Source organism: Lepisma saccharinum, chromosome 15 (assembly GCF_977018435.1).
Source record: "Lepisma saccharinum chromosome 15, izLepSacc3.1, whole genome shotgun sequence".
NCBI lineage: Eukaryota > Metazoa > Arthropoda > Insecta > Zygentoma > Lepismatidae > Lepisma > Lepisma saccharinum.
In genome coordinates this window covers 79,780,769-79,806,700 of record NC_139243.1, presented here as the reverse complement: position 1 = coordinate 79,806,700, position 25,932 = coordinate 79,780,769, and the positions used below count along the sequence as shown (strand labels likewise).

Below are 25,932 nucleotides of genomic sequence, written 5' to 3'. Positions count from 1 at the left end.
CAGCTGCTTAGAAGCGGTAGTGCTGCTGGATGGTGGACTTCAGTTCTTACTTTTGCTTTTAACAGACAAACATTTTGAATAATAGTGGAATCATAGTATTTGAATCATCGAATTTATTTTACTTTGCTAGCGAACGACAAAGTTATTATAAAATCGTTTCATATCCATTAAAGAACAACTATCTAATCGGCTAAAAATGCAGTGTTCTATCTGGTAGACAGAACATTTGCACTCTCAAATCAAAGTTTATGTTGCGTGCAGTTGCTCTGTCTCAGATTTTAATAATTAATTACTGCATAAGTAACTAACCAAACAACCACTTCCTTTTTAGAGAAGCTTCAATATATCAGCCTTTGCAATGCTGATGCCAACTTTCGGGGCAGTGGTGACAAAGGTACAATAAATATGTCATGTCATGTCAAAATTTACAGGTCTCTCTGAAAAAAAAATTGAATGCAGAACACTTACATTCTTAGTGGACGATATGTGCTGCCCGTGATAATTTTCGTAATGGAAGTATGAATAATGTTAGCCATCCACCCCCTAAAGTGGATGGCCAAAACTCCCACTGTGCAGACATCGTCTTACGGTGTGTCACTAGAAACAGACTCGACCATTTCTTCATATGAAAGTAATAATAATGATGAACACTGAATCGTGAAGTTGATTGTTGTGCCCAGTCTTGCACAATACAGCTAAAGCTGTTGATATATATTCTAAGTTCACCGACAAGACACAGGGTTGGCATTTTGCCCGTTTTTTTCCTTCGAAATACCCAACCCGGGTAAAACTGGGTTTTTTCAGGTTATGTTTAAAAATACATATTTTAGAAATTAAATACATTTTTCCCCTAGTAGTAATGTATCGTAACATTCAATTTGTATTGCTTTACACCCTGTCCCAACTCTCTCTGGAGCAAGCAAACAAAAACAAGTCTCTGCGCAAGTAGTAACGTGAGATGGCTCCACCAATGAACACTGGAGAGAGAAATGGATTGCCTGGAAAAGAGTAAGCGACTGCAGTTACCAACCTTCACAGCAGCGTGTACTGCTTCGCTCTGCCCACTGTATTTCCTCCCCCCCCCCTCTCTGATGCTATGCGCGACCTTGCTCCAGATATAGCTGTGAGAGGGAATTGTTGACAATCAAACGCCACTTAACATTTCTGTTAACATATTCTGATCTAAAATATTTGTCCAACAGTTTGATTCTACTCTTCCTTGAGGGTGTAATAGGTAATGCTGTATCAGTTTTCAGGGTTGCATTCCCTGAGGAGGCACATACTTTGGTGTACCCAACAATCAGACTACGGGGGAAGGGAGAGTTATGACCAGTGGTTTTTCCCCCTGCTTTTCAACACCGGTACTCCATACTGGCACCTTATTATAGTTGACGACTAATAACATTTTATTCTAACAAGAGAAATGCCTACGATGCCAGAGGTCTTGGGTTCGAATCCCGGCCTGGGCATTCTTTGTATGTCCCTTCATCAATTTCATCATATCATCACTCGTTCTCATCTTTGCGATTAGCCAAATGTTGCAGAAAAGAGGAGTAAAACAAAGCAAATCAATCAGTGAAACGAACAAGAGAAAAACATGTGTGTGTGTGTGTGTGTGTATGCTTGGATGCATCATCGTTTATGAACATAACACAATTTTGAGTAATTGTTATGATGAACACATTAACAACAACACGGTAACATATCAACTTGAATAGTGCCGGAACCTTTCTTCCCATCCCAGAAAGAAAAGCAATAACTGGAACTTTTTACAGAGTTCATTTTATCAATCAGGTTTGCTACCTTCTTCCTCCATAATGATACTCAAATTTAGGCATATTAAAGTATATGTTTATCACATTTTTAGTTAATACTATTAGTGAATATTCCATTCTGAACTTCGCCGGCCTCTGTGGCGGAGTGGTTAGCACATCGCGCTACGATGCCAGGGGCCCTGGATTTGAACCCCGGCCTGGGCATGGATGTTTTTGAGGATCAAAATGTGATAAAAATATTGCAGCATAGCGAGGGTTTTTTTCAAAGAAAATTAAATTTAGAAAAGACTAGATATCCTTTTTTTCAAAACAAGTTCAACAATGGACGATAGGTCCCATTGTTGCTGGGAAAGGAGAGTCACAATTTTTTATCAATATGTGATAAAAGAATAGGTTTTTTTGTATTTTTTCAAATAAAATTAAATTTAGAAAAAAAGGCTAGATATCCTTTTATTCAAAATTATTTCAACAATGGAAGTAAGGTTCCATTGTTCCCTGTAAATGGAACTTTGCTTCGTTATAGAAGAATATTAAACGTGGATCAATTACCCCACCACTAAGATTCCCCATAATTCATTTACAGAAATTTAACAGACTCTCCTTCTCAAGATTTCGCACAGTATTTCTGTGTGGAACAGGAGCACTTGGGAATTCTGTTGAAAATTGTCTACGAACATCCCTTCAAGAATTTGTAATCAGATACGAATAGTACATAAAAACGTTTTGTTGTATTGGTTGATTGAGTTGGTGTTGTAAGTCCACTTTGTGCACAGTAAAGCTAGTCGAGATTGGATCTACAGCTTAAAGAGGAACCCGAACCACTATGCGCCTCCACCGGGAATCGAACCCGGGACCCCTTGATTACAAGGCGACGACGGTAACACTGCGCCATCGGGGAGGCCCTACGTTTTGTTGCAATGTGTGTGTATGTGCCATTATTAAAACTATAGCAAAACACAAATAACACTTGGAACACTATACGCTTAATGAACACTGTATAAAACAAATCGCAAGAACACTTGCAACACATAACCACTTTAAAAATATGACTGAACTGAGATCGTGAAGTTACTGAAATGGAATGGGGTTAAGAAACAAATCCACAAGTTAAGCTCAAAGCCATGTGTTTCAGTTGGCACTCGCGCGCCAGGAGCTGTTAGGAAACTTAAGTGCCCTTTTAGCGTGTCTTTTTACCAAAGCTACGCGAAATTTCCTAAAAACATGACAAAAACGAGTGGATGCACGAGGACAACATTTCCAACATACCCCGTGACAATTAACGTGCTTATTTTGAATGTAATTTTAACTGTAATTCTGAGAACTTGAAGTCATTTCGAAGATAGCGGATTCCAAGGCGGAGATATCGCACGCGATTTGAAGGGTATTGGCGTCTGGACGGCCGCCAAGCGTGCCGCCGTGAGGCGCACAAAGGGGAAAGAAAGACTACATCTTCCAAAATATCTGGCTGCTATGAGTATGGCAATTCACATGGTCAAAACATTGGCGACCTCCAATTTGGTCCACAACGATCAACAAACATGCACAATATTTCAAAACGTTTATTGTCAAATTATAGCTTAAACGAAGCCCTAAAATTCTTAAGAGCATCTTTTCTTAATCTCCACAAATGAAGTTTAGGCAGAGATTTGGAAGGGTCATCATAATTTGGAATCTACCTCAGCATAAGAAAATTCCATGTTTTATCTACACTCTTGAAATACTTTGAACAAATGCAAATGCAAAACAGAATCATTCCCGATGTGTATCTAGTTGTGATTAATTTTACCTAAAAACCTCTAAATTTGATGCAGTTTTTGTGGTCTCAAAATTGGTGACTTACCATGGGCATCCGGAAGGGGGGGCCGTGGCCCACCCTAGTTTTTATTAAAAACTTAAAACTCAAGTGATGCTGTTTACTGAGACTTGCGTTTCTTAATGTACGAAAATATAACCTAGTCAAACATGAGTATAATTTAAAGTTGTTAAACCAGTCTGTCATCTACTATATTTAAACATGACCAATTTTTTTTCAAATACAATGTATGGCCACCCATCCTTCAAGTTATCTTGCAACTATAAAAATTGCAACTCAAAATCTTTGTATTTATGGCGGATATCAAAAATAGAACGTGTGTGATTTTACCTTTTACCACCACTCCTCTCCTAAGCTATGAAATATTATTTTAAAAGTTTTACTGCAAAACTGCTGACCAATGAAATCTGTAAAATGACTCAGTTCAATTCCTTATACTCTGAAAATTTATTCTCAACAGTTTTGAAAAAAAAAAAAACATTGTAGAGCATAGCATAGAGCCTGCAACATGTGGAAAATAAGTTTTCATCCACCATCTTGAAACAAATTGTTCAATTTTGTTCACGTCTAGCTGCAGAAATAATTTTACCTAAATGATTCTAAATTTGCAACAGTTATCATGGTCATTAAATAGATGACTTATATCCCTCTCTGCCCATCCACCCTAACTCATGCACCATATTTTATTGTCAAATTATAGTACTCCTGTAAGTTTCGTGCACAAAGCTGATATTTTGATAATTATGAAGATGCACGACTTACATGGGTATAGAGCTCCTAACCACACATAAATAACATTTTACTGCATAGGCAAGAAACCCATTAGGATGAGAAATGACAAAAATCATTTAGAGTGTTTGGATTTAATTATGCCACAATTAATGACATTTCAATAAAATGTACTCAATTCTACCTTGTAATGTTTAAACATGCAAATATTTATTGTATCAAATGATCATCACAGTTGAAACTATGATGTGCCACTATACTTCCCCCACATAATAAGGTGACTGATAACCAAAGTGCTACCACATTTCAAAATTATAAGCTTTGTTCAACTATACTGTAGCAATCAATGCAAACGTTTTATTTAACAATTTCTGATACTTTTTTCTTTTTGTTTCTTGGATGTACCGGGTGGCCAGAATTAAAATTACCCAACTCAGAGCCCTCTGTAGCCTGTTTGAGGCATCGTAGAAGTCTGAAATTTGGTGAATCCACTATACAGATAGACCATGGGTTCAATTTTCTGCCACCAGGTTGAAATGTGGCACTGTACTTCCATGATGGGTTGTAATAATGACGTAAACTGCTCCAATTTGTTATGGATTGGCCTTTACCTTGCAGTCTTGCAATAAATGAGAGATTATTTTCTCGCAACTTCCAGCTACTCACAAATGTCTTTCTAATTAATAATTCAGCTAATCACTTAACGTGATTATTTATACAACACATCATGGAAGTACAGCGCCACATTTCAACCTGGTGGTGGAAAATTGAACTATTTTTTTTTATTGCCATCCTCTTTCCCATGGTCTGCATAGTAAAGGTAAAAGGTAAAGTACTCCCTGTGCTTTGCACCATGCCATGAAGGCATATAGGGGGTGTGGGGGTAATGCCTGCATAGTGGATTCACCAAATTTCTACGATGCCTCAAACAGGTTACAGAGGGCTCAGAGTTGGGTAACTTTAATTCTGGCCATCTGGTACCTATAATCTTTTTATTTGTTAAAAGTCCATTTCTAGCATGATTTGAGGAAAATAGCCTTAAAAACCCACTATGACTTGTACTACATTTATTATTCTTAGTATTATAAGCTGTGCTAAGCCTTTTCTTTACAGGTTTTTCAAAAAATTTTGACAATCTTAGAACCTCACAATTATTTAAAGCAATAATTTACAACATTTTCTGAAAAAAACCTGCATGGGGAAAACTGGGCTGGGCCCACCCGGGCCAACCAACAAAAAGGTTGGGGGGGGGGGCTTTCTATTCTGTGCTCGCCTCAAAGAGAAAGCATTGTGGGACCCCTACATCTTGATGCCCTTCTGCATTGTGAGGGTTGCGGGAACAGCCTCTACATCACTGTCCCATAATGTTTTATACATTATCAGCAATCACAAATTATAGTTGCAGATGATGACTATGTGGTTGTGAAATGTCATTTTCCTCAGCAACCTTGGTCACGTTTGGTTTCCACTACAACTCACGAAGAAGTAATTATCCATGCCCCAAAATGAACAAAAAATAAAAATTTACAAATTGCAGTGTTGAAAGCACAATAAAACAGACTTTACTAATTTAAGAAATGTAGAAATTACTACAGACCAACATGAAAAACTGACTTTCCTTTGACTTCACTGAATATCCACCCCTGAGTTCAGATTTTATGCACTTTATCCCCTCTGGAAAAGTTTTAAGAAATCCATCCAAACTTAATCCTTCACCATGGCAGTGCAGTCTCAGGTACCAGGCTTTGGACTCAGCGTAACAACTTTTCTCCTGAGATTTTTGCCATTGTACGGGACTGGTGGCCACCCACAATCGTGACTAAATTGGGGAAATACTAATGAGTAGTATAACCTACAACAAGTGGGGGTTCATCGAACTGACCACACTACACCCCATAACTGGTAGGATGATCGCCTACCTCTGCTGAGGCATGTGGGAGTGAGGCCAGCAGTCAGTAGGTAGGCACAGGCCCTCAAGGGGTGTTCAGCCATGGGTTATATACACAGGAACATTTGAAGAAATTTCACAAACATGGTCAAATAAATGAAGCCCTATACAATCCATATATGGATCATTTAACTGTCAATGATAACAATAATATGAGAAGATTATGTGTATGGACATGCACACTACACTGCAATCAAAAAATAGCATAGCCGAACATGTATTGTAGAAAGCAGTAAGGTAAAGTTCCCTGTACATATGACACCATACCATGAAGCTGCATTAGGGGGGATCTCAGCCATATTGGAGGTAATGTGATCAGCACCATGCCTTGGACCCCTTTACCACCCAGGTATGGCATTTATTATTTGAGGCTGGGTGAAACCCACAGCCAGGCAGAAAAATTCCAATCTTAGACCACGCACCCCAGGAATCAAACCTAGGTCTCTCGCATGGCTATCAGATGACCCATCAATTAGACCACAGCGGGTCTACTGTAGAAAGTAATGGTATGTAAGTTTGCATGGTGGTTTACGAACATCATATCACTTCCACGATGTTCTTTCTATACAGTTTGAACTGGTACAGTCTGAATTGCTATTAGCATTACGATTCCCCTCAGATGTAATGCAGCGACGAAAAATCTGTGATCTTGAAAGGGGTCTTAAAGCAGTTCAAACGAGTCAATCAATGAAGATGTCTTAATCAAATGACATAGTATCACTAAATATATGACAAATAAGCCTATGCTGTTGCACCCACGTAAACATTCCTTTTCTTGAAGTGACAGAAATTGGGTGACGATGTGTATAAACAGCTTCATTCATGTCGCTGTCAAAGATGTTCTGGCAGACAATCTACTAACACAATACAGTCAAAGACTGCAAGTGCAACATTAAAGTGAGGCCACGATAACAGGCAGCATGGGAACCGCCATTCTGTCAGTGACATGCTGTTGCAGCATTTTCCTACAAAGCAACTTGCAAACAGCCAATTAGGTTTACTGCTGCCCCTCCCCCTGTTTGGGCAAGAAGCAGCAACATTAAATTTCCCCCTCCCTGAAACAGCCAGCAGGGAAAATAGGATTTTGTCAAAACAGCCATTCTGTGCTGTAAATGGTGGTCTTTTCTTAGCGTGGCCAGAGTATAATGCCATCTATCCATCTATATTTCCCTCAGTTGGTACTAGTGTGGGTCAATTTTATCAGTAATATTACCATACTTGAGAGGTTTCATGCTGGAATATCTGTGTCAAATTCTACGATCACTTAAATAACAAAAGCTGTGCTGGGCCAAGGAAACGACACGACATGCTACTCCTATCACCAATCACCACTTAGTGCAGCCAATCAGACCTTGTTTGTTGCAACACATGTTGAATATGAATCCAACAACAGCAATGTTGTTGTCTGTTGACAAAAATGTATGTAATGTGGGTATGTTGTGCACAATAAAACAGACTGATTTTATGATCACATTGTAACTGTAATTTTCTTCTCACATAGTAAACAAGATTAATTATATTTTCCATTGCCTTAGGAATTGGGTTTGCAACAATATTTTCCACTGCTCTTGCAATCACAAAATATTAAGTTTAATTCGACGGTACTATGCTTGACATCATAATTAACGTGGAACCCATGATTAAATGAATCCAGGTGCCAATTTTCTCAGTTTTTTAAAATCAGTACAGACAGTTGTCAGATCACAAGTCAGAAACCCAACTTCACCACTAGAATGACACATTAACTCTATCAAGTAGACTTTTAATAAATTACTTACCTTGAAACAGAGATCCCTTGTCCAAGGGTTAATAAAACTATATGGTATTATTGCCTTGTCACCAAAATCCTCCCTTAAAAAAAAAGAGAAAAGGTTAAGTTATGGGTACAATGCACAGATTGTTGTGGACAAAAACAGTAATAATGGCAGGGAAACAAAGTACATTTCAAGCTTATATGAGGCTTAGATAAACTGCATTCAATCATGAAAACTGTGCATTGCAATTTGCATTATTATGTCAAGTTAATTGTATTCAATATATACTAACTTTATTGCTATTTATATGATAATCAGCCTTCGTTTTTATAATTCACTATTCACTATTGCTTAAAAGGAAAAATTCAGTAACATTGATTTTTAAACTTGGTTTAAACAATAGTTAAAACCAACTTGATTTAAATCAACCAAACTTTTTGCCAGAACTAAAAATAAAATATCGTCCCACCACTGCTGAAACCACAAATATGCCAAATCTTATTTTTGAGATGAAACATTTGATTACTCAAGGTGGCAGGAAAAAAAAAGTTTTACATTTCAACAAATGCCATCATGGGTAAAACATGTACCTACTTGTGTAAGTTAGCATGAGAATCTATCCACAAAAAATAGTCACTAAGTGAAAAAGTCAACATTTGCAAATTTGTGGTTTTGGCATTGTTGCAATGATATCTCAAGTGATGTGTAGTGATGGAAGTCAGGAAAATACCACTAAACACATGTCTATGAAAAAAGGTGGCTGGTCGATTTCATACGTGGGTGGATTGAGATGTCTCATTTATAGTTCTACGACGACGTCCCAATGTACCACTTTATGTTACAATGTTATTGTAATGTATCTCACTTGTGCATGCTGTATGGGAAATAAATAACTTACTAGATATTAGTAGACTGTTCTGAATGCGAAATTAACACTGAAATGCATTAATACTCATTTGATTTTGGAAGTGCAGATCCCACAAATGGAACTATACTACAGCAGAATTAGTACATGATTCTTCATATTTTCTTCATCCTTTCTTTAGTGTGTTAGCATGTAAAGACCCTTATGAGTAAGCAATTTCTGTATGTACTTGCTTAAGTGTATCGTTAGTGATATTCTTGTGGGGCATTGCACAAAAAGTGGTCATCCTCCATGTTAAGTAACAACATGAATTAATTTTAAAATCTATCTTTAAATTGCATGAAGGTTTAAATGTTTGTGAATGGATATAATCTGCATATTTCACCAACAAAAATTATTAACATTTGTAGCCTATAGGCTTCACAGAAATTACTTCTTGTGTGCGAAATATCATACCCTTAACGCCGTACAGAATATAAATATTTGAGGGGTTGACAAGTGGCATAACACCAGGGTGGCTACAAACAAGCAGAAATGAAATTCCCTGACTTCTCCAGGTTTTCCAGGACAAAATTTACATTTTCCCCTGACAATTACAAACTAAACTAAATCGATGTTTTTTGCAAATGGAAATAATAAACTTATACAGATCCACCTATGGTTTTGTTACGTACCAATATTATCTTCTATGAAATTGACTTATTTGCTCTATTCTCTATGATTTGAATTCAAACTGCAAAATAGTGAATTTGGTAAATTCGGAATTTTGTCATACGCAGTAAGTTTAAAATAAAATACTTGATTAGTTTTAAAGTTACGACTAAATGAGATAAGAGTATAGAGTGATTGATTAAGAAATACAATTTGTAATTTATCAGTCTCCTTATACATTCTCGGTATTATATGTGGATATTTCCACTGAGGTTTGGAACCCTCTGCTTGCAAGAACCATGAGTGCTGCCTCATTTTTTTACAATGCATAAAGCTACTTCTCTCTTCTCTGTAAAGCAAACAACTAAACTCTTGCATATACGTGAAACAATTGAATCAAACAAAATAAAGTGTCATATTTCCTTACATTACCAATGGGATTTCTGCTTCAGTACAGTATATCCAAGTGAAGTACTGTGAAACTGACAATATGCAGTTATACCATTAATGCTGACGAAAAGGGTATGTAGGTATTAGAAATTTAACGCAAGGAATTTATAGAATTGCATTGTATAGGTACCTGATTTAGCTAACCACACATTAAAACAGGAACACCCTAATAATAAAAGCTTCTGAAAGTTCATATATGAGGGGCATCCTGAAAAAAGCTCCAATGGTGTCTATAAGCAGCACTAGTGGTCAGAGATAGACACACACACACATGCAGGCAGGAAGAAGTGGCATGTAGTTGTAATCTGGTACAGTTGCAATGCAGCCGTTTTAGGACAGTTCTAGATTAAAGATTGTAGCTCTCATACAGTCTCCCACCGACTGCGATGTAATCAGATTCTTGCACGCTCAGAATTTGGCACAGAACCACCAGCAATCGTGTGAGGTGTGCAGACTGGCCGTCCTGAGTGATATATGGTCAGACGATGGTGCAGACAATTCACGGAAGGCCAATCGAATGTTCACAACCCCATACAGCTGAGTACACACGGGTCCTTTGCATCACTTCAGGTGAGAGATCTTGGACCACTCCCTGTACAGCCCTGGCCTTGAATGTACCGACTTTCATCTCTTTATTTAACTGAAGAGGTTTCTGGCAGAGCAAGGATTTGACAGCTACACTGCGGTAGAGATAGTTCCAGTCTTTGCTGTCAGACACATATACCATTAGCATACAAAATTTAGTGCTATGCTATGACAAATGCCAGAACAATGGTGGTGATTATGTCGAAAATTAGGTTTGGACTCACTGTTACTAATGCAATAAATTACAACTGATATTCATGCTTTATTTATGCCTAATCTGTAGGGACCTTCATATTCTATTTTTTTTAAATTAATGTATTTTCTTATTTTTTATTTTTTACTATACAGTGTTATTTTTCCCAAAATTCACATTTTCATTTTAGCGCATTTTCTGGTAAATATCTGGTGTTTTATATCTTCATGGTGTTTTTAAACTACTGTTTCAAATTGTAAGTCACATGGCTTACGCCTCTTCGTGAGAGTTTGATATCTTGAAAGTTATTTTGGGAAAGTTATTTTCCATACCCCTTTTTTAATTTTAAGGTAAGGATTTTAGATAATGGAATTTTCTCCGTATATACTGAAGGGTGCACAATGACCATAAGTGGCGACACACCCAAAAAATGAACATCAATCAATTTCACGTGACAGATACCGATATATTATGGCACCAAAAATTGGCATTATCCTTTTTTGACTTGTTAGTGTTACGTTTCCCAAAATTCGCGTTTTTGTTTTAGAACATTTTTCTGCCAAATATACCGAAACCTAATACTCCACTGAGCTTTTAAACTATAATTTAAATTGTATGGTCTACATATTTTCGTGACAGTTTGATATGTTGGAACAGATTTCAAGTAAAGTGTTCCCCTGCACTTTGCCATGAAGATGTATAGGGGTGTGGAGTTAGGGCCCCACACTTTCTTTATCACGGCTGAAGGTAGGAGTGATGTGATCAGCACCACACTCCTGGCTACCTTTATCCCTCATACTTTCCTCCAGGTAACCGCTTGATATGATGCTGGGATGTCGCCTGAGCAGTTTGAATAGGTGGAAAAGATCCCGGATCTACTCCGCAGGGGATCGACCCCGGGTCTCTCAGATGGTAGTCAGATGCCCTAACGACTTGTGCGACAAATACTGAAGATGTGGCTCCCGTGTGACGGTTGATACACACTCGATTTCCTGTTAGAACCCTGCCACTTTGCACTGTGATGTAAATGGTTTTGACAAAGTTGAAAAAATTGTGGGAAATACATGATTTAATGTGGCTGTCGGAATTATTCCATGTACGTATAACTCTATAGTTTACTCGAGTAAAATGAAAAACTTGAATGTTCTATGTACACAAACATAGCCTAGAAAAGACAAGAATGTTGGATTTCATGGAATTTTTCATTGTTTTAGGACATTTCTTTTTTAAAAAAAAGCTAATAACGCCAACAATTCGCATTTTATGCCAAATTTGCATTATTTTGATATTTAGAACTGGCGAAAAATGTGTCCAGACATCACTGCACATTCCTAAACATAACTTCGCAGCAATTACCATATTTCACGGTTAGTGTCCCTACTAATCGGAAATTACTTTCTGGCCACCCCTCGTATAAATCAGTAGATGGAAAGTGAAAATTTAGCAGAGCTGGCAGAGAAAAGTCAATTCTTGAAGAAAGTGATTTGCTTTTATGATTGAATGATTCGAGTAAATATGATATTAAAATATTTACGTATTTATTATTAGTATTTTATTTCATAACATTGGACATTAACCTTGCCATTACCATCTCTCACGAGTTTAACAGACAGGACAGAATGTGGCGTTAATTTCATTGCAATACTAGTGTTGTAGTAAATTTGCGGTTGGAAGCATGCACTTGCCAATTCTTATAACATTCACCAATGCAGATTTATGTTTCACTTTTTCGTGATAGTATTCAATATATATCCTTTTTTCTTGGATTCTTCTTGGTATCTAAGAATAGTGCAATGTCATTGTAAACGTATGTTAACTTGACCGAAACCAGTAATACTTCAGGATGATGAAAGAAAACCTTCGTAAGCACTGCTACATTAAATAAATTGAAGTGAGCCAGAAGAGTAATAAAATTCCAGCAGCATTTTTGCAGTCTAAAGCTCCTCTTGTTTATGCATGCGATTTTTGTTGGATGTTGCAGTCCATGCAATTTCTGTCGCATGTTGTAGTGAGATACTTTGTCGGGTATATTAGACAAAAATCGTATGTATCAATGGAACCTATTTGTTTCCATGTTCCTTCAGTTTCTCCAACAAAATGCCTTACTACGACGTCCGACAACTATCGGACGGCACCACCCGCTCCCATCCCCTCCATCTGTTGACAGTTCTGTCCCCTTACTACTCCCATACGGACAAGAAAAAATGATAATTCAATGCATTTTCCACGTAATATTTAGAGGCTTAACCTTTACACCCCGATGATACCATATGGTATCATGGTGCTGATTATGAAATGAATGTGCTTTTTAGACCTTCACTCTCTTATTATCATGTTTGGGTGGAAACTGACACAGGTCTGGAACAAGCCTGGGAAATTCATATTGATGACCAACCAACCCAACCCAACCCCCCCCCCCCCTGCCGCAACATATCCATGCAAAATTTCCGAACAGAGTTTCACGTTTTGGCTCATTATTCAACTTGTATGGCACTCAGGAACATGGAAAGAAAAGTAAAACGAAACATGTTTCAATCTCTTTGGAAACGTCCATTCTTTGAAGAGAATACTAATGTTTGCACCATATCCCCAAAATAGCGGAAGAGGGAGCTCCAGATTTTTATGTTTTTTTCATTGAAATTCGGTGGTCGCGCCCCCAAACCTCCCTTCCTCGGTTCGGTGTTCTGAATTGTACACGGTTGCATGCTATGATGTTTTAGCTGAAAAACAAAACTTATCCGAAGTAGATTCCTCCCACAGTGCCAGAGTTATAACAATTTTCCTCCAAAAAAGCAAATTACCTATTTTTCGTAAAAAAATTTAAAAAATCATATTTTGGCTTATTATTCAATTTGTATGGCACCCAAGAACATGAAACATGTTTCATTCTCTTGAGAAATGTCCATTCATTGAAAAGGATACTAAAGTTCGCACCTTCTCCCCAAAATAGCGGGAGAAGAGGAGGGCAAACTCCAGATTTTTGTTTTTTTTTCATTGAAAATCGGGGGTCGCGCCCCCTAAACCCGCCTTCCTTGGTTCGGCGTTCTGAATTGTACACAGTTGCATGCTATGATGTTTTAGCTGAAAAACAAAACTTATCCTAAGTAGATTCCTCCCATAGTGCCCGAGTTGTAACAATTTTCCTCCAAAAATGCAAATTACCTATTTTTTGTAAAAAAAAAATTAAAAAATCACATTTTGGCTTATTATTCAACTTGTATGGCACCCAAGAACATGAAACATGTTTCATTCTCTTGAGAAATGTCCATTCTTTGAAAGGGATACTAAAGTTTGCGCCTTCTCCCCAAAATAGCGGGAGAAGAGGAGGGCAAACTCCAGATTTTTATGTTTTGTCAATTGAAATTCAGGGGACATGCTCCCCCCCTTCCTTGGTCCGGTGTTCTGATTTGTACACTGGTGCATGCACTGATGTTTTAGCTGCAAAACAAAAGTTATCCTAAGTAGATTGCTCCCATAGTGCCTGAGTTATAACAATTTTCCTCCAAAGAGTGTCCGAATTTAAAATTCCCGCCAAGAAGCCTGGGCAAGAGAAATTTCTCTCTCTCTCCTCCTGCCATCACTGGTTTCTGGCGCCGTGGTTGTGTTGCGCATAAAAGGGGCCTAAAAGTTTAGGCCGAAACTTACGAACAAGATTTCCTGTTCCCGTGCAGAGTTCCATAACGATATATTTAAATAAATAAATAAAAAAAAATCCCCTGACATTTGCCTGATTTTTCTTGACACCACAAATTCCCTGACTTTTCCCGGTTTTCCAGATCTGTCGCCACCCTGAACACCGCTATATGTGGAAATGGAGTTACATGTATAACTTAGAACTGAGGTATCAGTATCACAGTGCTAGAAGTCTCAAATTCTTGCCCACAGAAGCACCACTATGTTTGTGCTCCAACAGCTCATCATAATACTAAGTTATTTAAATGTGCCTTTTTCTCAAAACTGTCTTGAATGGAGTTCCGCCACTTGTGCTCTGAACCCCTAATTTATTGTTTCAAGATAGTGATCTTTCAAAAAAGAATCAATGTGATATACTCTTGCACTATTATTGGCGTTCGGGCACAGTCTTTACAGATTCCAACATGGAAACATCTCAGCAGTAGAGTACCCATAAGAAGAGCCTCATTGTTTATACTACTTGATACACAGTGAAATTCCACCATGCTTGAATGATTGCATGGCATTATATGTAAAACAAAAGGTATGCTTTCTACATTTCATTCCTGTTTTATGACATTTCTTGCTTGAGAATTTTTTGGGGGGTCAATAGAAGTGAAATAATTAACTTCTGAATTCCAAAATCATTTTTGCTCAATAAGAGGATGCGAACAAATACGTGCCATTTCTAGCTACATATTAAACTCAATATTATATTTTAAGTCCCTAACGTACAGACTTAAGAGGCGGAGTCAACTTGACTCCTTTGGTCATAAAAGATAGCTAAATCATCAAATTAAATAATAAAAAAAAAAAATTATTTTTGCTTTCCAACTTTTACAAAAGTATTTTTTTTAAATCAAAATCATTAAAAGTCACTAAAGATTATTTTGAAACCAGTAAAGAAAAGAAATGAGGCAAAGGAAAAAATTCAAAGAAATCATGTATCAGTATTTTACTGCTAACAGGGTGCTGGTGACCTTCTGCACCCTGCAAGAAACAGTACAATTTTGTATAGCTTATGAAGAGTATGCTTATTTAGTCCTTGACTACTTTAAACGTTGTTAGTTTCCCCAATTAGAGGAAAAATCACAACCATCTATCTGGAGATGCAGTACTCATCGAAAAAGGAAGGCTGGTTCAGATTGCCAAGAATCTTCACTTTCCATCCTCCTTAAACAGGACATGGGAAGTGGTGGACACTGTTCCCTAAAGCATTTTTTCAAGTGTTGCGAAAGATTCAGTTCAGTCCCTTTCTTTTATAACCATCATATCTTCATCCCTTCCTCATATACATGCCACTGGGCGATGAAGTGACCATATGAAGAGGAGGCCTGGTCGCTAACAGACGAGAAGAGGAAAAAAATGTGAAAACGCTTTCGTCACGCTGTAGTTTCAGCAGAGAGAGTGATGGTGTAAGAATGCCTATTCACAGCAAGCAGAATATGTATCTTGCCACTGGTTTTGACTGGCAGAGAAGATTTGCAGCAAAGAAGTAAGTGGTTTATTCTTGCATAGCCAACAAAAAAGATCCTGACCTACCTAATCCATTTATAATCTTTTCTTAAATTGTGATTCCTTCCCCTCATAATACAAGGTAACCAAAAAGTTCTTGCCGTTTTTGACGTCCCATTAATCATGCGCTCACAGAGAGGAAACGAAATGACGTACGTGCCTGCCAAGTGATCGGGAGTTAGTCTGACCATCGACTGTCAGTAATACAGGCACGTTGCGCACACACAGCAGTCATAGCTCGACCAGTGTCGAAGAGAAATGGAGGTATCGAAGCAGCTTCTTCGCGTGTGTTTGTTGTATGACTTTAAAGTGGGCCTGTCAGCTGCCGCATCAAGTCGCCGCATTAGCCAGGCAATTGGGGAGAACGCCGTGAACGAAAGCACTGCCAGGCATTGGTTCCAGAAATTCCGTTCGGGAGATGTGAGCCTTTCGGATGCACCTGAACACACCCATACTTGATCGCTTGATCACTGGTGACGAAAAGTGGGTCCTCTATGACACTCCCAAGCGTACCAGACATTGGTTGTCGCAACGTGACCCTGTTCCTCACACCTCAAGACCACCTCTGCACCCACGAAAGATTATGCTCTCTGTATGGTGGAATTGTCGGCAAGTGGTGCATTACAAGCTCCTTCCACCTGGTCAGACCATCACTGCTGACCTCTACTCTCAGCAATTGCAAAGGGTGCACCTTTGCGGCAGAAGGAGCCAGCATTGGTGAATCACAAGGGTGTGCTGTTCCTACACGACAATGCCAAGCCACAAGTGGCAAAGAGGATCCGGGAGACCCTTCAGCAACTTGGCTGGGAGACACTGCCATCCACCATATTCACCGGACCTTGCACCAACAGATTACCACCTGTTTCATTCCCTCGACAACCACCTCCATGGGAGATCCTTCGCAAATGAGGGAGACCTGCGGAACGCACTCACGGACTTCTTTGCATCAAAGCCTGCCAAGTTTTATCACCAGGGTATTGTGCAGCTGCAAGAACGTTGGCAAAAGGTGTTGGATGCTGATGGAGATTACTTCGAAACCCAAAGAAACCACTGTATTGCTCTTTGTTTATCAGTGCTCTAGAACGGCAAGAACATTTTTGGTTACCTTGTACTATTAACGTGAGTCAGTTGAGGGCAAGATTGGGGTTCTTAGCAGACCATTTTCAAGTGTGTGAAAAGTTGAAATCTGATTATAGCATGAAGCAATGTTTCTGCTTCATGAGCAGACACGGGTGTTTCTCATATGGCTGCATTACTGTACATAGTAATGGGAACAAAAGACCTTGACATACGTATGGCACTGCAAGAGTTACTGTCTTCAACATAGGCTTTGAATAGGGGGTGTACAAGCCCCCACCCCCTCAAGTTGTATTCCAGGTGGTTACAAAATATATTTAACCACAAGGTAACCATAAAAGTTCTCGCAGTTTTTAACATCACATGAGAAGAAGTGATCAGATAGGAAAATGTGTGTGGCACATGCTGGAAAAGTGGTCCAAGTGGGAGTGGGGACATTTGTCTTGCCCAATACAGACACATTACTCAATCATAGCAGCCATAGCTTGAGCAGGGGTTAAGAGAAATGGAAGTGTTGAAGCAGCTCGTTCGGGGTTGTCTGCTTTATGACTTTAAGGTGGGTTTGTCCGGAGCAGAATTAAGTCGCCGAATACATTTAGCCTTTGGGGATAATGCTGTGAATGCCCACACCGATAGGAATTCGTTCCAGAAGTTCAGGTTGGGAGATCACCACAGGTCCTGGATGACGAGGTCCTGAAGGCATCTAGCTATACAGGAGCACGGCACCATAAGGTTTGGTGAGCTTGCCAACCACTTCCAGGCTTCCAATGAAACAGCCAGACTGCAACTGCACCCACATAGGGATGATGTTCAATTTGAGCAAGAGGGTACCATCTCATACACTGTTGGAAGGTATGAAGAAACGAGTGACAGCCTGTTTTCGTTGCTTTCTTGGCTCTGCAACACACCAATATTCGGTCGAGTGCTCCCCCATTATGAAAAGTGGGTCCTGTATGACACTCCCAAGTGTGCCAGACATTAGTTGTCAACAAGGGACCCTGTGCCTCACACGGCAAGACCACCTTTACACCCATGCAAGATCATGCTCTGTATGGTGGACTAGTCGCCAAGTGGTGCACTATGAGCTGCTACCAATGAGCCAAACGATCACTGGGGACCTCTACTCGCAGCAGTTGGAAAGTGCGCAACAGGTACTGAAGCATAAGGAGTCAGCATTGGCTAATCGCAATTGTGTACTGCTTCTTCACGACAATGCCAAGCTGCATGTGGCTCGGGTGGCCAGGAATACCACACAGTGACTTGGCTGGGAGAGACTGTGTCATCCACGGTACTTCCCGAACCTTGAGCCAACAGATTATCACCTCTTCCATGCCCTGCCTGGACAACCACCTTCGTGGGAAATCCTTCGCAAACGAGGCAGACTTGCGGCAATCACTCATGGATTTCTTTCCATCCAAGACCCCGCCGAGTTTTATCGCCAAGGCATTACACAGCTGGAGGCATGTTAGCAAAAGGTGCTGGATGCCAATGGGGATTACTTTGAAGACTAACAGTATGTGACATTTGCTGCATACTTTTTTGGTTACCTTGTATTATTTGCATAGCTGTGACAGTGTCACTTTGCTACCTCTTGGTTTAACTGCAACCATGGATTGATGAATGCTTGAAATGATGGGGCAAGCGCAATGGTACATGTATGCCTTACGCAGGCAATAGATGGAAGCATTTCCTTGAATATTTTTGCTAGCATAAATGATATGTAAATGCTTCCGAAAATCTTATAGCCAATAGTACTTTTACACGGAAGCATTTCATGTAACTTATCAGATAGCTTTTGCAATTACAATGTACAACATATACATTACACAATCAGAGTGCAATTGAAACAACTAAAATATTCTTCCATACGTGTACAGTAAACATTGTAAAATATGCATTTAAGCAGCGCCATTGTTTTGTACCTAATACCGATATATACAAAACGTTATTCCTCTTGGTTCAATAATTATCGCCTTTTAAAAATGTGAAGTGATATGTTGCTTACATCTCACGTGTATGCCATTACATCTGCACTCGTGGGTTGCTTCTGATTGGATATGGTACGAAAAATGCTACGAAAACAGGATGGTTCTATCCTTGAGAAATGCCATAAGATTTTTCACTTAACAAGGTAGCATTTTTGTCATGGCATAAATGTTAAGGAAAATGCTTTCGTCTAAAGCAGGCCTTACTCAAACCTACAATTGATTGATTGATTTGGGACATTAGATGAATAGTGGTCCTACTACATTAATTAATAAATTAATTAATCTGAAAATTATTGTTTTTATTGCATTAATGTATGAGAATCTATATAATTTGCATATTTCACCAACAAAAATTATTAGCATCTACAGCCTATATGCTTCACAGACAAATGAAGTCCAACTTTGCTACATTTTTAAAGCATCACATACATAACACATTTTCGTTAATGCTTTGCAAGCATTCAGGCTATGTTATCATACTCAAGCATGTTTTCATTTGTTAGCAAAAACCATAAAGTACTTCACAATTCTATGAAGTCAGTTCATTATGAATATATTAATCCAATAGCATGCCTGGCACCTTCACTTTTGTGTGGGAAATGTCACACATGGAATGCTGGAATGCCCATTTGGTTTCTTATACTTCACTTTAGCTAATGATGAGGATGAGTGATGATGATATAATGAAGGAACACTCACATAGAACACCCATGTGAAGGCTTAGAACTCATTACAATGACCGCTCTGTCACAGTCCAATAGTTTGATGATGTTCACAAACCATAATGTGAGAAGCAAAATTTAAATGATTAGTAGCTTGAAATAACTGAGAAAGTAATTAGCATGGTATAAAGTTGCAACAGAGTACCATTTAGTGAAAAATTATGTTCATGGAAAGCAAGTTGGCTAGCGATACTGCTCACAAGGCAATACTTTCTGAAGCATCGCTTCTGCATGGAAAATGTTCCGTATATGTGAACAAAAAATGCAGAAATTCCTCGGCAACAAAACTAAGCATCACAACCCAGTCTAGGTTTAGTAACAATGCAAATTTATTTGATAGGAAAATCTAGTCACACATGCATTTAGTGGTGTGACTAATGCTAAAAGTTCCAAACTTGACCACTTAAAACAGAAAACCAGAAACAGGATTATGATCGCATTACAAAACACAGAAAAGATGATCACGTCATAGGTTTAATGAAGAAAAACACTTCATGTCCCCTGTGAAATGCTCTGAAGATAGCAGCAGTAGTCCATATCCAAGATGATAGAAAACGGAATGATTGCTTGCTGGGAAACATGTATATGGGTTGGAAAAATCATTCTCCACAGAAGATGCCGTAGGTACTGAGTATGAATGTTCAGTAAGTGTTTACAGACGTGACTAGAAATTACTCCACGTCAAAAAGTAAGTGTACAAGGACAATAGTTAAAAAATACTGGACACAAATAGTCAGCACATGTTATACATTCATTTAAAAGTGAAATAGTGTATGTTGGAAATAAATATGCACCGCAAGGAAAGATTGAAAGAAGAACATTGGGTGATGGCGAGCCTCAGTATCCCCGCGAGAAACTTGAAAAATTTTGGTGGGTTGGAACGATTGCTATTCATATGAACATTTCTTGTTTTTAGCAAGCGGAGATGCATTGTAAGCAAGTAATTGACGATTTTATGAGGTATGATTTATTATGTCATGCACAAGGAATGCCTACGTTGTTAGGTTATGTTCTCTTAGCATAAATATTGTTGAAGTTAACATACCGAGTGGAAAGTGTGCTACCAAACATGGTCACAATGTTCTACTATATTTCAATTCACGATTTCTTCAATAGCACCTGCGTGTACGTTCGTGAGTTGCCAAGAACAAGAAATGTGTGAAGTGCAGCAGACGTTATTAAAATTCACACTTTTTTCATGGTGATGGTAATTACGCGTTATCCTTCGATATCTGCTGTCGATTTCTTGCGTGTATGACGAAAATGTCTTCAAATAAGTGGCGAAAATGGTCCGGGCCGTGGATGTGCTATGGTCACATTTTGAGGATAAATATCTCGCTTATTTGTGGTTTCCGCATGTTAAAATCACTTTCAGGCACCTTAAAACCTCAAAAAGTGCAGATTGGAAAGAAAAAATTGGAATTTTCGAGGGATTACGATCGGTCACCAGCTGAATACTGCACCTTTCTGTGAGTTCCTTGGAAAACTTATGATGGAACACATTGGAAGTGATGTGATCAGCAGCATGCTCTGCTGCCTTTATCCCCTCCAGGTATCCATTTATTTGAGGATAGGTGAGCCCCAGAGCCACTTAAACCTTAGATTACCCACCCCAGGAATCGAACCTGGGTACATGTGCTATTACTGCAGAATAATTAACAACGGTAGAGCAACTGCAACAAACAACTACATTCAAGTTATCAGGAAGACAAGCCTGACAAGCATCATTGTGAGTGCTAATGCGCAAGAAGAGAACAATTTCTCCTCTCATTGTTTATGAAGACTGTCATTCAATACTGACAATTATTGTTTTCAGCTCCCAGAGATGTGCTGTAGTGAAGTAATTGGTGGTTTTATGTGGTACCATTTTACCATGTCATGGCATTGATGCTGATAGTAATATTACACTTTTGTTAGGAGTGTTAGATTTCATGCAATTCAAACTTACATGTGTTTTTTTTTCATATTCGAGTGTGTGTATAAATGATATTTTGACTTAAAAATGATTAAGTGCTCCAGGATATGACAAATTGGACACAAACACAGGTCATACAGATACTGAAGCATTCGTGAATATCCTATTGGCTCTGCAAATACCTAGCATGAAATGCATATTTCTTTATGGTTTTCTTTAGAAGTGAGAAGTATACTTTGGTTACAGTTAATGGAGTTTCTAATTTCATGTTCTTAGGAATGGTAAATTCTATACTGTTACAATTTTTCCACGATACAAGGAATTGGACAAACACTGGTCACACTTTAGGTCAAAATATCTAGGATATTTGTGGTGTCCACATCTTGGAAAGAAATTTCGGTAACAGTTCGCTACATTGAAGACACATTAATATCGTATATTTTGTGTTTCGCATGGTTCGTACTTACCAATTGTGTATTGTGGAACATAGTTCAAGGTGCCATTATGCTTTTTACATGAAACAAACACATTTTTTCACAGAGAGAGTAAATTTTGTCATTCCTTTCTTCGCTATCTTAACACACAATATGGCTGGTAAAACTTGACTACCATAGTGGGTATGCAATGTTTCCAACCTTCTTCACCGAAAAATACCTACTATCATGTTTGTCACATGTGCAAATTCTACATTATGCATGGGTAGCTGATAGACAGCCCCACGAACCATTCCGAAAAGGTTAGGCTAGGTTTGGGTAACTGTTCAGATTTTTTTATGCTGTTTTTCAAAATCTCGTAGCAGAAACTCTACCTATCGTAGGACTTTGGCAATCATTGTCACATGAAATTTGAACCTTCCTTAAAGCATTTTGCAGTGTTTGGATTTCGGAAAAATACTTGTTAGTGTTGAAAAAATATATTTTAAAAATACCTCGCACAACAATGTCTCCTCCCGATACACAAGGCACTCTCCGTTCATGGAAGCAAAAGGAAGTATCGTAAAGTACTGCTGAGGTAATTTACAATGTTACAGAAATTAATTAGAACAGTTATCTCCTGAAAGAAGCACAAATTATGCGAAAAATAAGATGTTCGAAGTACCTTGCAAAAAACTCTGCATTTTGCAAAGTTCATGCATGACACAGACTAAAACCTCTAGCTGTCCCTCTCTCCCCGGATGTTCGCAGGAGGTCCAAAGGAGTTTCTTGTTTTTGAGAGAAGCAGTAGCGACATCTAGTAATTGTAATTAGCGGTGTGGGGGACAGAATTTTTTGGGTCGGGATGGGAAATTCTTAAAATCCCGACATTCGGAACGGGAAAAAATTTGCAATTTCCCGAAAAAGTCAGGATTTCTACAAGGGGAAACATTGAAAATTTCCCGAAACTCTGGAAATCTAGAATTCTACACGCCATTTTCACCTTATGTGATTGTTTTTGCAGCTCTCGTACAAAAGCTAACAATTTCCGATAAGTTCCAGACATTTACAATGCAAAAAACGTCGAGAATGACATCACTTTTTCAGGGCTAAAAAAAAAAAAAATCCTGAAAATTTACCCTAGATTCCAGGCTCCACCCCTGGGGTAATTGATATACTACGTCCCCAACTATGCTTGCCTAACCCAACCTTAACCTAAGCTTACTGTGAATGGTTCGTGGGGCTATCTGGCAATGGCTTTTGGGGCTACCCGTGCATGGTTCTACGACCCCAAATTTGAACTATGCTTGCCTAACCGTGAATGGTTTGTGGTCCAATTGCGATCACGAACCGTTTTGTAGCACTATAACGGCAAACAATGCTTCCTCACGGAAGACACCATTTTCGTAACATGGAATGGGATGCCGGAAATGGATAACCTTATTTTTCAACTTCTGCACGTCAATGAACAATTTCTACACGTCACCCCCAGTTGTTAACCTCAGATCATTCATTGAGACAATGTATTTCGTGAGTATAAGAAATCGGAGATGCTTCTGGTAATGTAAATAGAAACCGAATTTTAATATTACAGAAGTTAAGTTCCGTATCATGTAGATCTCTAAAAATTTCCTTCCGTGCTAGTTAAAAACACACTTTCTTAGAAGAACCTGGAAAAATATCTGTAGCCCCCACCTGGATGTTTCCTTTGGCATACAAATTTTCCGAATCTTCGATTCAATATAAGATTGAATCAGTGAACCGATGGCGAAAACCCCTTCATACCTCACGAATGTGACCCACACAGGAGCGGAAGTTCGTCCGAAAGACGATAGTAAACAAATGTTGTCAACGAACGGTAGGATTACATAGGAGTATATAGAAGTGGAAAACCCATATCAACAGAACACCTAGTAAGTTATCGCTAAAACTCCGCAGTATGTGTTAACATACATAAATCGAAATCGAACCATGTAAAAATTGCATTCGTAGCATGATGAAATCGCAATAAGACAAAATGAACTTGGGCCAAACTAATTTCCATAAGTAGTTTCTTCTGTAAAAATGAAGAAATGTGTCTCCGATATAACGAACTGTTACCGAAATTTCATGATACATAAAATACTGAAATCAGTCTTGTAAATTAAGTCGAAATTTTCGAGGATGTACGGTAGGTCACCTGCCCATCAGTATGTATGTACCTGCAGAGAATAATGCGAAAATATCGACTACATATTTTCAACATTACCAATTACTGACACCAAAAGTTTCTACATCTTCCTTGGACGCCAATATGCATGTAAACAGTTTCTTTTATGAAAAAAAGTGTAAACTTCTATGTAAATCGAAGTCGCCAGGGTGAACTTGAAACTAAAAATAGTTTAACAGGCTCCTACATTAGTATTTGTTGTAAATCATTCAATCTTTAAGCGATTCCTCTAATCTTTTGCTTTGGAGACTACATTCTCCAGCTCATCTCAACTGTTATCCCTACACAAATAGTTCCCATACTATGAAAACTTACATCAAGAGAAGCATGAAGTTTCTAAAATTGCATATAAGAAAAGAATAGAGTAGGCTATGTATTTTCTCGAATTTCTACCTACCCTTAAGGAAATTTGCTTAGTTCCGAGTTAACATTTCCTGAACTACAATCGGAAGTGCGAGAGCGCCTTTGAATTTTGAAGTTATCGCCAATAATCTAGTGACTAAAATGCCAATGACGAGCAGAATGTTAACAAATACACCTGCAAGAGACCTACATCAAAATAACTTAACTACAGGTGCTACGCTACATAAGCAATCATGTAAAATTCTAGCCAACAGTAGTTTCATTTTGGACGTCTAACCTCAAAAACTTTCCTCAAAATTCTGCCGAAAGTTGCTGCTATTTTAAGTGACTTCACCAATGGAACTGGAAAGGCTTACGTCCTCATTATCTGCAATCTACTGAGAACACTTACTTCGACTTCAGACTTAACAATCTTCCTCAAAAAGTTGTCCGATACAGAGGTAGCCTCAGTGAACTACCAGGATTCGTAAATTTTTTAATAGTATTTTTCTTGAAACACACGCGCACACACGATATTCTTTTCACAGTCTTCAACACAATAAATCTGCACAACTTCACACGCACAGGGGATAAAAGCGAGACGAAAATGGCGACTACTACATCGTTGCTCTATGGCCCCATACAACTCAAGCACCACTTTTCTTCCTCATGCAGCTTTTCCTTCTTCCCACATCAAAAGAATAAATTATATAAATTACTGTAAATATAAATAATCACATCAATACGTACCCTATGTTTGTACACACGAATTAATTCCTTTTCTTTTCTCGTTTCACTGATGACAAGGCATTCCTCCACACAACACCCATAGGACGTTTTCACGTGACCAAATTCTCTGATCTGATTGGACAATATCCACAGCTGTTTTGTGAGGAATATCACGGGCGAGATAATTTGCTATTTTTGCTAAATAATTACAAATACATGTGGGTTTTCCTTTTAAAAAGTTGTGTCCAGTTATCTTATTTATTCATATTTCTGACTGAAGCATATTTGCAATCGTCTTTCGCAACTGATTACTAGTATAAAACACTCTCATTCCTTAGTGACGTCATCCAGTTCCACCCAGGGTAGCAGCAAGTCACAGAAAAAGCTAAACGTAGCGTAGTACCGCATGCTGCAAATGCGCACGCAGTTTTCATATGTGAACGTTTCGAACAGAGTAAATAACAGCAAAACCTTTGTCGTTTTGGGTCTTGTTTCGGCGCTACCAGTCCTCGAAAAACATTATATTTTGTATGTCTGTAATATGTAGTCATGCACTACAGATTCATCATTTCCACTGACTTTTTTTT

At 38.5% G+C, this 25,932-nt stretch overlaps 1 protein-coding gene across 2 annotated transcripts in view; it reads right to left on the bottom strand.

The window, feature by feature from the left end:
* Positions 1-25,696, bottom strand: part of drn (zinc finger AN1-type doctor no) — a 70,190-nt gene extending 44,494 nt beyond the window's left edge. Inside the window, exons 1-2 of one of the 2 annotated variants that reach the window (XM_083137069.1) lie at positions 25,367-25,696; positions 8,044-8,116 (exon numbers count right to left, since the gene is read on the bottom strand). The gene's annotated coding sequence lies outside the window, so the exon portion shown is untranslated. Of the gene's footprint in view, positions 1-8,043; positions 8,117-25,028; positions 25,232-25,366 lie in introns of those variants that run through there. The other variant, XM_083137070.1, reaches the window with a different exon arrangement.
* Between the last annotated feature and the right edge of the window lie 236 nt (positions 25,697-25,932).